The sequence below is a fragment of the Podarcis liolepis genome (genome assembly GCF_965112155.1).
Source record: "Podarcis liolepis genome assembly, chromosome: 10".
In the NCBI taxonomy this organism is placed as follows: Eukaryota; Metazoa; Chordata; class Lepidosauria; order Squamata; family Lacertidae; genus Podarcis; species Podarcis liolepis.
In genome coordinates this window covers 24,558,450-24,571,230 of record NC_139562.1, presented here as the reverse complement: position 1 = coordinate 24,571,230, position 12,781 = coordinate 24,558,450, and the positions used below count along the sequence as shown (strand labels likewise).

Here is a 12,781-nt window from a genome sequence, read left to right as displayed (position 1 = left end):
GTTTGGAGGGGATCCCAAATTTTGTGGTTAATAAAACTATTTGATATGAGCAATGTTTACAAATGTTCAAGAATTGCCTCTGTGTTAGGAAATGTGGTGTGCAAACCACCAGTAACAAGCTCATAAAGTGGAGTCTAAGACATTGGTGATATAAAGTCCTCACTTCACAAAAACACAGCAAGTTTCACTATTTTAACAGAATCTGTGTCCTCTGAATACATATCCATTAATTTTTGGATGCTGTCATTTGTATTTAGTAAGATGATTCCACAACAGTGGAATCTGAAATATAAACTCATTGAGTTGTGCCCCCAATTCTGCTCTGAAGGGCCAGGAGAACCTCTAGAACTTGCTAGACTGTATAACATACAATAATGATGGATAATAGTATTGACAAGTGGGACCCGCAGAACAATATTGCAGTGCAGAATGTGTTCCTGTTCACTCTGCCAGCCAACCAGCCATGCCATTTTCCAGGATCCTCAGTTTCACGGAATGACATTATATGATGATGTAGTGCTGCTGTGATGAGGAGAGTTGAATATTTTGGCTGAGCAGTGCCACTGATTGCCAGTTGTTGGTGAGCAACAATGAGGAAGGGCTGTCCATGCTTTGCTAGCAGACTTCCCAGAGGAAGTGTGAATGAGGACGCTGGATTCATGGAGCTTTGGTCTGAACCAGCAGGACTCTCCTTATGCTTACACACCGTGTCTACACAGTGCAGCTAAACAAACCTCAAACCCAGAAATAATTGGTTTCTGAACCTTATGTTGTCACTCCTTTGGTGGATACTGGTTTCAGCATTTCTAGGCTAGAAAATGATGCAGGCACATCAACAGAGCCAGGCTTTTTTAAAAGAAAAAATATAATAGGGGTGGCTTTAGTATTCCCCCCGCCCAAAATCAAAAATACAATTATTTTGGTACTCCCAGTCACTTGATTAGGCTACGAGCTACTGCTGAATATATTTTTTCTAAAAAAACCAAACTTTTGTTAATGTACAGGCATTCGTCATCTGCTGTTCATTAATGCACATAGGCCTGGCAATGGAATGAGCGTTTTTCTAGAGTGGGGTCGAAAAACTAATTATTCACCATATGGTGGCCGGCTCAGCAACAATTGCTGAAGCCATGGAAGCAAAAGGAAGTTGGCTGGCTGCTCTTTGAGCAGTTTGCACAGCGATGACTCTCTTGACACATGCCATTCATTTGGCTTCTGAATAACAGATGGACTAAGGCTGGGAATTGTGGAAAAATCATGGCAGGGATCTGGTGGCTGCCCTTGCCTTTTTATCCTTCAGAATGACTTTGGGTCACATGGCCTGTGAAAAATAACAAGCAGGGGATTGTACTCCCAGGATTTCCCTGCTTCTTTCATAAAGCAGGGCGTAATTTTGACTGCCTTTTCGTATTTTGTTTATTAAAGGGATCAGGGGTTTTAGATGAAAGAGATTACTTGGTTTGTGGTTGGTGTGTGTGTGTGTGTGTGTGTTGGATGTGGGGGGGGGGGGTTGTGCTATACCAGTGACACTCAGCTCATTGTTAGAGGGGAAAATGCTGGCAGTTTGATAAGGGATAAGAAAACAGAGGAGGTTTTAAATTTAAATTTAAATTACTTGCTATTTGTTCTCTTCCCGTTTGTAAATTGCACATAGGCAAGTTAAGATAAGAGCTGTTTTAGATTCAGAATGTTCAAGCTGGGAGGGGGGAGTGTACCCCCCTTCCTGTTTTCCCCTCCCACCACCCACAATAGAGTTTAAGAAGGAAGGGTAACAATCACAGGACCAGAACATCATCTGCACTTGCAACTTGTATGCTATCTGGATTTAACGTTGTTCTCAAGACTGACAAGTGTGGAAGAAGGAGAAAACTGCAAGGAAGATTTTTTTTCTGGACTTCTTGTTTCTGTAAAACTGAATCAGATTAATTCAGTCTATTCATGGAAAGTGAATGAAATTTTAATTAAGCACGGTTGACAGTGGTAATATGGGTTAAAAGATTTTTAGTCCCACCCTTTCCAGGCTATCCTGAGCAAAAATATAGATATTCATCAAAGGAAAACAAGCATCCTTTTTTCCATGTTAAGTGTAGTATGATCCACACCTTGATCAACCCCCACCCAGAAACTAATGTCCCCACTGTGGAAGGACATGTGGATCCAGAATTGGCCTCCACAATCACCTCCGGACTCATTGTTAAAACCGTGTTTATGGAAGACAATCTTACTCGGCTACGAGAGATCGCCAAAGAAGAAGAAAGAAGAAAGAAGGACAAGTAGATATGGTGATATGAGCCATGTGTCAGAATCAGAGATGTCATGAGAAATTGGAAAAAAGCAACAGCAGATGCCCCTCTTTGACTTCTTGCAAGTAGGTTTGTGTCCTCAAGCACCTGCCTCCACTACCACCATTCCCTTCACCTGCCCACTCCAGAGCCTGTAGACTTTCCCTGGGACAGTTTAGTTTGGAGAAAAGGTGAGTAAGAAGGAACATGATAGAGGTATACAGAATTATGCATGGTCTGGAGAAAGAAACTATAGAAAAGTTTTTCTCCCTCACTAAAAATGCTAGAACTTTGGGAAAGCCAATGAAACCGAACATTGGAAGATTCAAGACAAACAAAAGGAATGGAATTCACATCAAAACGATGGAATTCACATCAAAAGTAGTGACTGCTACCAATGTGGATGGCTTTAAAAGAGGATTGGACAAACTGATGAAGCTGTCAGTGGCTACTAGTCACCATGACGGCTATGTTCTGCCTCCGTTGTCAGAGGCAGTATTCCTCTGAATACCAGCTGCTGGGAATCACAGGTGGGGAGAGTGCTGTTGCGTTTAGGTTGTGGGGTTCCTGGGTTCTTCTTGTGCTCTTGGAAGAAAGTGGAAGTGGCTATTTACACAATTCACATTCATTTCTCACCAGGGAATACAGGATATGTGTTCCCAGTCCCTTCCCCATGAGGAATGGGTGGTGCAAGCATCCACCAGCCTGCTGTTTCTGTCTTTCCTTCTCCTGCCCTGAGAAAGTCTGTTAGCTCATGTGGAGCACACACAAACACTTTCTGAGGTGAACACAGGGTTGCATGAGCATCCCTGGTCAGAATTCTGGTGGCATAACTTTTCTATAGGGGAAGGACTGGGAGAATGGTTTGTGAGGTGCAATTTCAAATGCACCATGAGCAGATGTCCATTGCCCCAGTTTCGGAAGGCTGTGATTGAGAGTGAAGAAAGTGAAACTGTATAGGAGCTGGAGGCTCTGCCTGTTCCTGGCTGGCAGCCAGGCCTTGATCTCAGTAGGCATTTACTCACAATCCCTCTTTCCCAAACCTAATATAGTGCTTTGACAATGTCACCCTTGTTCCTTGGTGGGAGGGCCACTATTTTGTGGTTCGCCTCAGGTGGCAAAAGGTTCTGGGCCATCCTTGATTCCCGTGACTCTGGAGGTAATGAAGAAGGGATCCAGAACCTAGCTCACTAGTGGTAAAAACATCTGGTCCTGGGGTGTCAATGTCTGGTTCTTCTGACAGTTCCTTCTGGACCTCCAAGGAGATCCCAGGTTCCAGGTATGGGTGGAGCTGAAACCTGACAGCAGTAGCTGCTCAGCTGTTCCTCCACCTGCATTTATTCTTCTGAGATTTCAGCCATTGCCTGCTCCCTCACCATGGGAGTTACTTCTGATCTTGGAGCAACACTGAGAGAAAAATGTCTAGGAAGAAGTGAGATGGGGAACCATCTTGCACCTGCATTTTGATTTCTCTGCACTCCCACCCTACTACATTCCGGGGTGTGGAGAGATCATACTGCCATAACTTCTAGTTCCCAAACTACTTTTTTAAAAATTGCCCATGCCATCTCTCTGTTATAGCAAACTGTCAATGACCTGATTCTGACAAATAGATCTGTTGCTAATGCTATCAAAATTCGCAAACCCCTTTCATGAGGCTCACTGGCATATCTCTGCTAGGGGCTGTTAGACTCACTGATACCTCCTCTCTCATCATCTCTGCTGAACCTTCTTTGAATGGTGCAAAGCAGAACCAGTGAGAGGTGTGGCCTGAGGCATGTTCCAAAGGCCAGATAAGAGTACATTTTTGTAAACTTTACACTGACTTTTCCATTCCAATAGCATTAATTGTTTCCCTTGTAATTAAAATATGACTATTGAAATGTCTTTGTATAGCCAATTTCAGCCATATCTTTACATCCCATCTCCTATGCCCAGGAATACAAACAACAACATTTATTTGCAATAACAATCAGTATCCTTGTTATATTTCTGTATTTATTCATTTTTATCCCACTCTTCATCCGATGAACTGAGGATACGGCTCCTTGCCCCATTTTGTCCTCACGACAACATTGTGGGGTCTATTAGTTTGAGATTTAAGGTCCAGACCAAGATCACCCAATATACTTCCTCTCTTTGTCGCTTAGTGGGGATATTTAAGTTTTATACAAATGTGTTGCAAGTGAGGGTGATTTAACTACATTATTGCTTTCTTTAAAAGCTGGATGTATTTTGTCCTTTCTGCACCTTTAACAGAGGCAGCTGTCTTGTTCACACCAAGGAATGGCTACTCATGCTCATACTCTGTGGGTGATATGCAACTAAATTCTACTCAGAGTAGACCCACTGAGATGAATGAAATGACTAAGTTAGGTCCCTTAACGGGATACTCTGAATAAAACTTAGTTGAATAGCCTTGTTTTGTGCTTTTCATTTACTACTCAAACTGGCATGACATTCTCTCTGTGTGTTTGCACATAGTTGACTGCATTGCTGAGGTTAGATTTGCTGGAGTCCTTCCCTCTGGATAGGGCAAAACTGCTTGGCCTAATTATGGCAGATTATTAAATTAATTTGATAATTGGACAGCATAATTAAAAGAACTCCCTACCAGCAAAAAGCAAGGAATAGCTCCTTTGTCTTAAAGTTCACCCTCGGAACAATTCGTTGCAGTTTAAAAGGGTACCAGAGAGGATTTTTAAAAGAGAGGAAAGAAAATCATTACTCAGAGAAGTGTATTATTCTCTCGTCAGCTGTCAGCTTTCAACACTTATTTTGACAATGGTTGTTTTTGACAGAATTTGTAAGATGCTTTTCCTCACCCTGGGCCTGAGATATGATGAATGTGCCATACAGGTGACCTTTACCCAAGGCCACATGTTAATATTCAGAATGGTCCTTTTGTTAGTTTTGAACAATGCCTGTCTTTTTTCTTTCTTTCTTTTTTTAAAAAAAGCTTGATTTGCCAATATGACCCTCTGTTCGAATGCTGGACCATTCCAGATTGGTCACCAGGAAGCATCAAGTGCCTTTGACTGAAATGACATGGAAGATGTATGGTCGAAGTGCTGTATGCAGCACCACTGCTGTGACATGAAGAAAACCACTTTGACCCAAATAGAAGTGTACTCAAACAATGTCGCACCAACCAAAGACAACATATTGGGAAGAAAAATGCTTGTGAACAGTTTGTGCTGGAAGATGTATTGGCCAGACTGCCATAGGGCAATCTTTGAACTATTGAAATCTTTAGAAATATTGTTTAGTACTTGAACAATACTTACAAACCTAATTAATCAAGCATAGATGCTCCTGCTCTCTCTTTACACAGTGTATTATTTGACTTCAAGAATAGCATTCTCAGATATATTTTGAAAGGCTTTACTGTTTAGGCAAACTACTACTTCTAACGAGCAGTTGAGATTGCAGCTCCATCTGTGCAAAGTAATCAGATAAGCGACATAATTATTAACAATGATATTGCATTTTACTGTTAATTCACTACTATATATCTATGTTATAGCATTATATAGCTCTATAGATATAGATCTATAGCATTAAGTGCAAATAAGCTAATATTTTCAGCTTAATCCAATCCTATCTAACAAATATTATAGTGCTTCTAAGGTATGCTCCACAGCTTCTGGTGGTGATAATGTGAATTATATATGCGGTGGCATTAATAAATATTGTTTAAAAATTATCTGAATATAACAGTTCAACTATGACAGCATTTTCAAAACCCCTTGTCCTCTGTGCAGCCTATTTGCTTCCACATAAATGTGCATAGGATCACCATTAAGTGGATTTCGCAAAATTCATAGGGAAAATGTTCTTATTTATTCCAGGAAATAGTATAATTGCTTCATTAATGGAGCCAGATATACACCACAATCTTTATTCCCTGAACAGTGCTGCTGGAGAGGGGTAGGGTAAGGCGGAGGTGTCCCTCTGCTGGGCTCTGCTAGTGGAGGCGACTCCTCTGCAGACGTCCCTGTGTCACCTGATGGTGACAGGCTCTTGAGAAGCTTCTGGGGCACTGTTTTGGTTGGCAGTACAAAGCACAGGGTGCTGAAATGGATCAGTACACAAGTGGAAGTGGATCAGAGTCAGCATGGTCCCACCAGATACAAAGCTGCTGCATTTCCCTAGGAGGAGTCCAACTTTGACCTGGCACAACAACAACAAAAAAGAAAAATCTGCCCACTTTCTTTCCTGGTCATCATGTGTATCAGGGATTTGGATTGTACTGCACTCCTCCCCAGTCCCATTTAGGATTTCTGTGCTGCCTTGAGCTTTTCACCCTGGGCAGCATGAATGGCAGAACTTTGGATATGGCAGTAGCTCTGCCATTCCATTCAACCCTGCTGCTTCAAGTTCCCCATAGGATTACTCTGCTTGCCATGCTTAGAATAGACCTACTGAAGTTGGTCATAGTCTAGAGTTGCCATATTTCAAACAGCGAAAATCTGTACAGAAAAATTGTTGTTTTTTGCCCAAAGTCCGGATTTTCCAGGATATTTTAGCAACTTCTGCTTGGACACTGCTTCCGACTGCAGTATTCTGGATATGTCTGATAAATTCCGGATGTATGGCATCCATTTCATAGTCCTATTTATTTCACTGGATGTACTGTAAGCATGACTAAGTCTGAATCCTAGCCAAAATTTGAGATTAAGACAGAATACATTTGGTACACATCTTTATGAAAGTCCACAATATTTATTGATTTATTTATGGTATTTTGCATTGCCCTTTAGGACATAGTCAAAACACAATACTGTGCATTAAGACACATTAATAATCACCAAATCATAATACAGAAAATTATAAAACAGAAGCTGAGAGTTGTAGGTAGGTCTCAATCATATTGTGCAAATTTCCATTAAAATTATGTAGCCTTCCAGATCAACAAGGCTTTCAAAGCTTTTTCTTTTCTGCTTTCTTGTAGGATATGTTTTACTTGGATCTAGAGTGCAGCAAAGGACTTTTTGAATAAACAGATTAATAAAATGAGGCAGAATATTATTTTATTAAGCTTTATTATTTTACAGTGGAATGAGCACTCCAATTCTATTAAGTCTTTACCAAATTATCATACATGTACTTATTTTGTTAGATGCTGTAAACTTGGAATATCTCAGTGAAAAATACTATGGGCAGCCTTTGCTTTAATTGCTCTAGCAACTCTATTTCTTTCTTTAGGTCTGATTTTGTATGTGCATTCAAGTTTGGAACTATATATTGGAGACTTAAAAGTCCAGATGCAACAGGTAGGACAAAGCATCTGGGGTTCTTCTAATTTTGCTCCTGTTTATTTGTGTTCTTCAGCCAGTTTTAGAAGAGGACAGGTGCAGCCAGTGAGAACCAATCTGCTTGTGCATTGTGAACATGATGTTCCAAAAATGCCACCACCAAGTTCTGTCTCCAGTGGGGAAGAGATGGTTGGAATGGGAGCAATGGCATATCCTCACCTACCTATCAACCTGGAGACCACCTGTGTACACATTAAGGAGAAAGCAGAAGACACTGAAACTGCTATAGAGTAAACACAGACAGAAATGTAGAATGTCTCGATTCAGCCAGGATACAAAGCAGTGCAACTTCATTATTTTCAGAGGCTGAAGCCATTCAGAAAATTTTCGTAGGCCATCCTCAACTGTAATTAGCCAATCACCTTTGAGAGGGAAACAGATTGTTGTAAGAATATTAAACGACTAAACAACAACAACAACAAGCCTTTCCCCCAGATTGGGGTGCAAGGCAGCTTGCAGATAGAACGGAAACAGCTAAAATACAAAACCATTGATTGGCCAGGTATGTAACTTATATTGTGTTCTTATGCCTCATTCAAGGAAGCCCCATGAATTTTGGTACAACATAGACACACAGCTTACTGTCCACCCTACAGGTACACATATTGGCACGCAAATCAGCACCTGCTGGTAGGGTGGCATTACTTTCCCAGTTTCCCATTGTGGAAGTCGCTGTCAGTATCCGAGATGGGGAGTCAAGGTGGCAAGGAGATTGGCATGGTGCAAGTGTAGTGGCAGAGTCAAGCTGACACTTCTAATGCTGTGCTGAAACTGTACTGACCTCCCCACTGCTTTACCCCTTTCAGTTACTGACAGCGACCTCTGTTTTGGTAAGCCAGGTAAACAGTGTCATCCCACTGTGCTCCATTGGTCACTATCGATGCAGATAACATTGTTCATCACTGACTAGGGGGCTCATCTATCCCCTTATAGCAAGAGCCAGAGGGCAGATAATCACAAAAGGTTGCACTACCAAGCATAAAGTGTGTAGGCTAAAATGCCATATAAGGTGAGCTGCTTTTATATGGGTTATTAATACATACAAATTTAGAACACTAGATAGCCATTGCCAGTCAGTGTAGGCAGTATTCAGCTAGATGGACCAATGACTGCATATGGCAGCTTATTATGTTCCTAAATTCTAGTTCTGCTTGAAACTCAGATCAGAATTTTTGTCCAAGGAATGGGAACTCCCACTTCAAGGGGTTTTCTGTGAGCCCGGAGGATGCAGCCTCTACCTAAACATTTAAGGCTGAAGTTCCACTAACAATTGCCAGCTCTTAATTTTGTCATACACAATTCCCTAACCACATCATTTCCTTAGCAGCATTTTTAAACAGACTTGTGTGCGTAAAAATCCCACATGTTCCCTTGTTTTTAGTATGTGTATGTTCTTTCAGATATAGAAGTACATGTGCAGAGTACATTATCTCTAGGTTGTTGGGTTTTTTGGAAGCTTCTCTAGTGCTTTCCTCAGTCACGAGCAGTGCTTATTTTCTGGGGGGATGCAGGGGTACGCAGACCCCTAAACATTTTGTGAATCTAAGTTTGGCCTCATTGAGGGGCAGTATTTCAGTGAGTAGGAAAATGAGAGTACTGCTAAACATTTTTTTAGAACAAAAGCACTGGTCACGAGGAATGGCTCTTTTTCCAACATGGGCTCATCTCCCATGCCTGCAAGAGTTTCTTTAAGAGCCAAGCCTGAAGCAAACTTCCTACCAACCCTTCTCTAAAGACTTTCTCTGGGAAGGAAGGTACTTCTCCAGCAGGCTTCCAAACCACGATCCGGACAGCTTCAGTTACCATGGCACTGCAGACATTCTCCATGCTTCGCCATATTCTATGAAAAAATGCTCGGGGCAAACCCCCGTCTTTCGTGGAAATTTGGCATGACCGTCTCCTTCACTCCTGGCCTGTCCTTCCGCCGATCTCGGCACAAAGAGGTTAATAAATGTTTACTTCGCCCCCCCTCCCCTTGCCCCCCTCCCCCCAATGTTTCCATATGGCTTGTTCACAGGCTTGTGCTTGTTTGTGTCTGAATGCCCACTTGCATTGACTGGTGTGAGGGAATTGTTCCACTCATGCTGGCCATCCTCAAATCAATGCCGGCCTCTAACAAGAGAAAGTGCCTCAGATGTAGTGGTTTCCACAGGACCATTGTTGGCCTTTTGTTAAACATTTTTGAACCTAATAAATAATGTCAAAAGTCTCTTTCCTAGCCAAAAATGTTCCTTTTGAAAACCCTTCTAGTAGTATTTTTGTTCAGTGATGGCTTCCAGTGTTGCAAAGAATTTGCACTTTACAATGGTAATTTGATGTATCGCGTGCCATGTTGCAATATGGATTTTTTTTTTAAAATGCTGAAGTGTTGTCACTAGATGGAAATCCCTATTTCTTTAACATGTTCTCAAACAGAGGTCCTTTCAGGGTGTAACTGTTTCAAATGGGATTAAATATCATAATCAAGAGCTGAAGTGAAGAAATAGATTATATATATATGACTTTAATTAGAGTGTGATGGTGGTGGTTGTAAGCTTTAAACTTGGGCATTATACATTGAGAAAATTTGATGGCAGTTTATTGTGAAACAAATCCTAGCTAATTGGACAAGGATATTTCTATATATCTATATCTATCACAAGTCATTGCATATTTTATATTTCCACTGTTTTTAATAGTTACAAACTTAAATTCATTTCTATCGAAGTCAGATTAATAATTTGGGTTTAAAGCCCAGCAAGCAGGATCCGTGTTATATTGACAAATGATTGTATGTTAAAATTCCTAATACTAAGTGAACATGCAGAAGTTCCCTCTTCAGTTCCCTGGCATATCCACATAGGACTGTGAAAGTATTGTGCCTGAAAGGCTGGGGAGTTGTGCTAGTCATTGTGTTCAGTTCTGAGCTACATGGACCAGTGATCTGACTCTGCGTAAGTCAGCTTCCTATATTCCTATATGTTCTGAGGCCTTCTAGCTCCCGTGAGCTCATCTGAGCTTTCTCAGGCCTTGCAGCACATAGCATTCTATAAATAACGCACCAAGCAACCAGCCTTGATTTGTTTCTCTGGGTGTATTAGCATTTTCAGATAACAAGGCAAACTGGAAAACATTGCGGGCACAATCCAGCTTAAATTAAGGACTTTTAAATTCCTGCAATTTCAATAGAAGGGATTTCAGCACCTGCTCAGTTCACCCCCTTGAAATCAGTGGGACTTAAGAGTGGTTTCTCACTGGCTGGACTGGACTCCAGATAACTTCAGCATTATGGGTTGAGGTCACTTAATGCTTAAGTCTTTAGCTACTTTCCAAACCATCATTTCACTCTCAGAAAATTAGCATGTGCCTGTTTTGTACTGAAGATAGGGAAATGAATGCCTTTTATGGCCACCTCAGAAAAAAAGAGCTTTCTAATGTGCTGTGTGCTGTGGCACTGGGCCACTCTCTATGTTATCAGCAAAAAACACACAAACTAAAGCAAACATTAAGTTCCTGAATGGAGCAGATAATTTAGCACTAGGTGAGACATTATCCATGATTTGTAAGTGTCTAGGCACTGAAATTAATTCACCTGGACATAATGTCATAAATATTTTTGGACAATTTGGCATTTTCTTATGCTCATTTCTATACCTTCTTTATGCTAAGAAGAAAAGAACAGAATGCACAGCTCCACAGCAGCATGGTGTATAGATCAATAGTTGATGAAAATTGCACTTCACTAAAAGTACTACTCATAGTGAAAAAATGACAGATCAGTCACTGGGAATTGACAAGTTAAAGAGTGCAAAAATGCACATAGTATAGCTTGAGGAAAGAAAAATTTCTGTTTCTGACACAACCCCCCACAACCCCCCCAAAGCTCTTGAACATCAACCTTGGTTTTCCATCTGCAATATGGGTGTACTATTACTGACTTCCATTATCTTGTGAGGTTTGTTGAGATTATGTGTGTGGTGTAAAGTGCTTTGGGCAACCAAAAAACATTACACAAAACTCTCATATATATATATATATATATATATATATATATATATATATATATATATGTTAGTGCATAGATGGTATACTTAAGAGGCTATGAGGCAACATGGGGTCAAGGCTGTGTATGTAAGATGCATTGGATATTTAAAATAGTCATTAGTGCAAAACATTTTTGAAGCAAAGTATCACAATATAGTGCACAAACTTTTGAATTGTCCAGAATTCTTCATCAGGCTAGCTAGATAATAAATAGAGCAAAGGGGGCAGGATACAGCCCAGACTCTACAGCTTTGATATCAGCCAAAATAATCCCTCCCCCAAAAAAACAATTGCTCAATTTACCATCTAGCTTTCTGATGCTTTCTGGAGAACTTGCAAGCAATTCTGTGATATTTTGGTTGTTCTAACAAAGGCATTGCCCTGCCCTTAAATGGATTTTGGAATTTTCTCAAGGGCCAGCACAGCTACCTTTACTTTTTGGATATTTAAGTTGCCATGAACTAACCAAAGATACACAGAAATATGTACAAGGATGAGGAGTACTGATAATGATCCCAGATGAAAATAGATGTCCATTCCTTTACATTTGTATCTTACAAAAGGGATTTGAAATAATAATAAAAAATTGTTCAGTAGCACCTTAAGAGACCAACTAAATTTGTTCTGGGTATAAGCTTTTGTGTGCATGCACACTTTTTCAGATAGGGATTTGGGCATGTTTATTCCACCCTTTGTCCAAGGAACTAAGGAAAGCAGGACCTTAACTGAGTTGTCGTCACAGCAACCCTTTGTGTTAATTTCCGTTCATGGAGAGTGAAACATCCAAAAGCTGCCTCAATGTGTAAGGATTTGAATCCACACCTGTCCAGTTCTAGTCCAACATACGTTCAATCTACCTCACTATACTGACTCGCTGGATGGTGGATGCCACTTACAATTATCCACTTATATATTTGTAGATCTTATATTGCATTTTTTTTTTTTAAAAAAAAGCAGTTAAAATGTTAATGCCATTGTGGTTAAAATATCCGTAACTGTGTTTTCTTTTCTGCTGATGATCACCTTACATTAGGGCTCAGTCCACTGGGACATTCTCCTGTGTAACCCCTATGAAATCAATGAGAGCTGAGCAAGACTACAGTATATTATCTGCTCAGCAGATCACCTTTGTTGTTCTCAGTACTGAGCAGAGATAAA

At 40.6% G+C, this 12,781-nt stretch overlaps 1 long non-coding RNA gene across 4 annotated transcripts in view; it reads left to right on the top strand.

The window, feature by feature from the left end:
• The window catches only part of LOC310687236, a 158,860-nt gene that overhangs the window by 49,089 nt on the left and 96,990 nt on the right, over window positions 1-12,781 (top strand). For 3 of the 4 annotated variants that reach the window (XR_014516313.1, XR_014516314.1, XR_014516315.1), the window contains one exon: window positions 7,617-8,102. The exons of the other annotated variant lie outside the window; for it this stretch is intronic. This is a non-coding gene — a long non-coding RNA (uncharacterized lncRNA). The remainder of the gene's footprint in view (window positions 1-7,616; window positions 8,103-12,781) is intronic. 4 annotated transcript variants of the gene reach the window in all.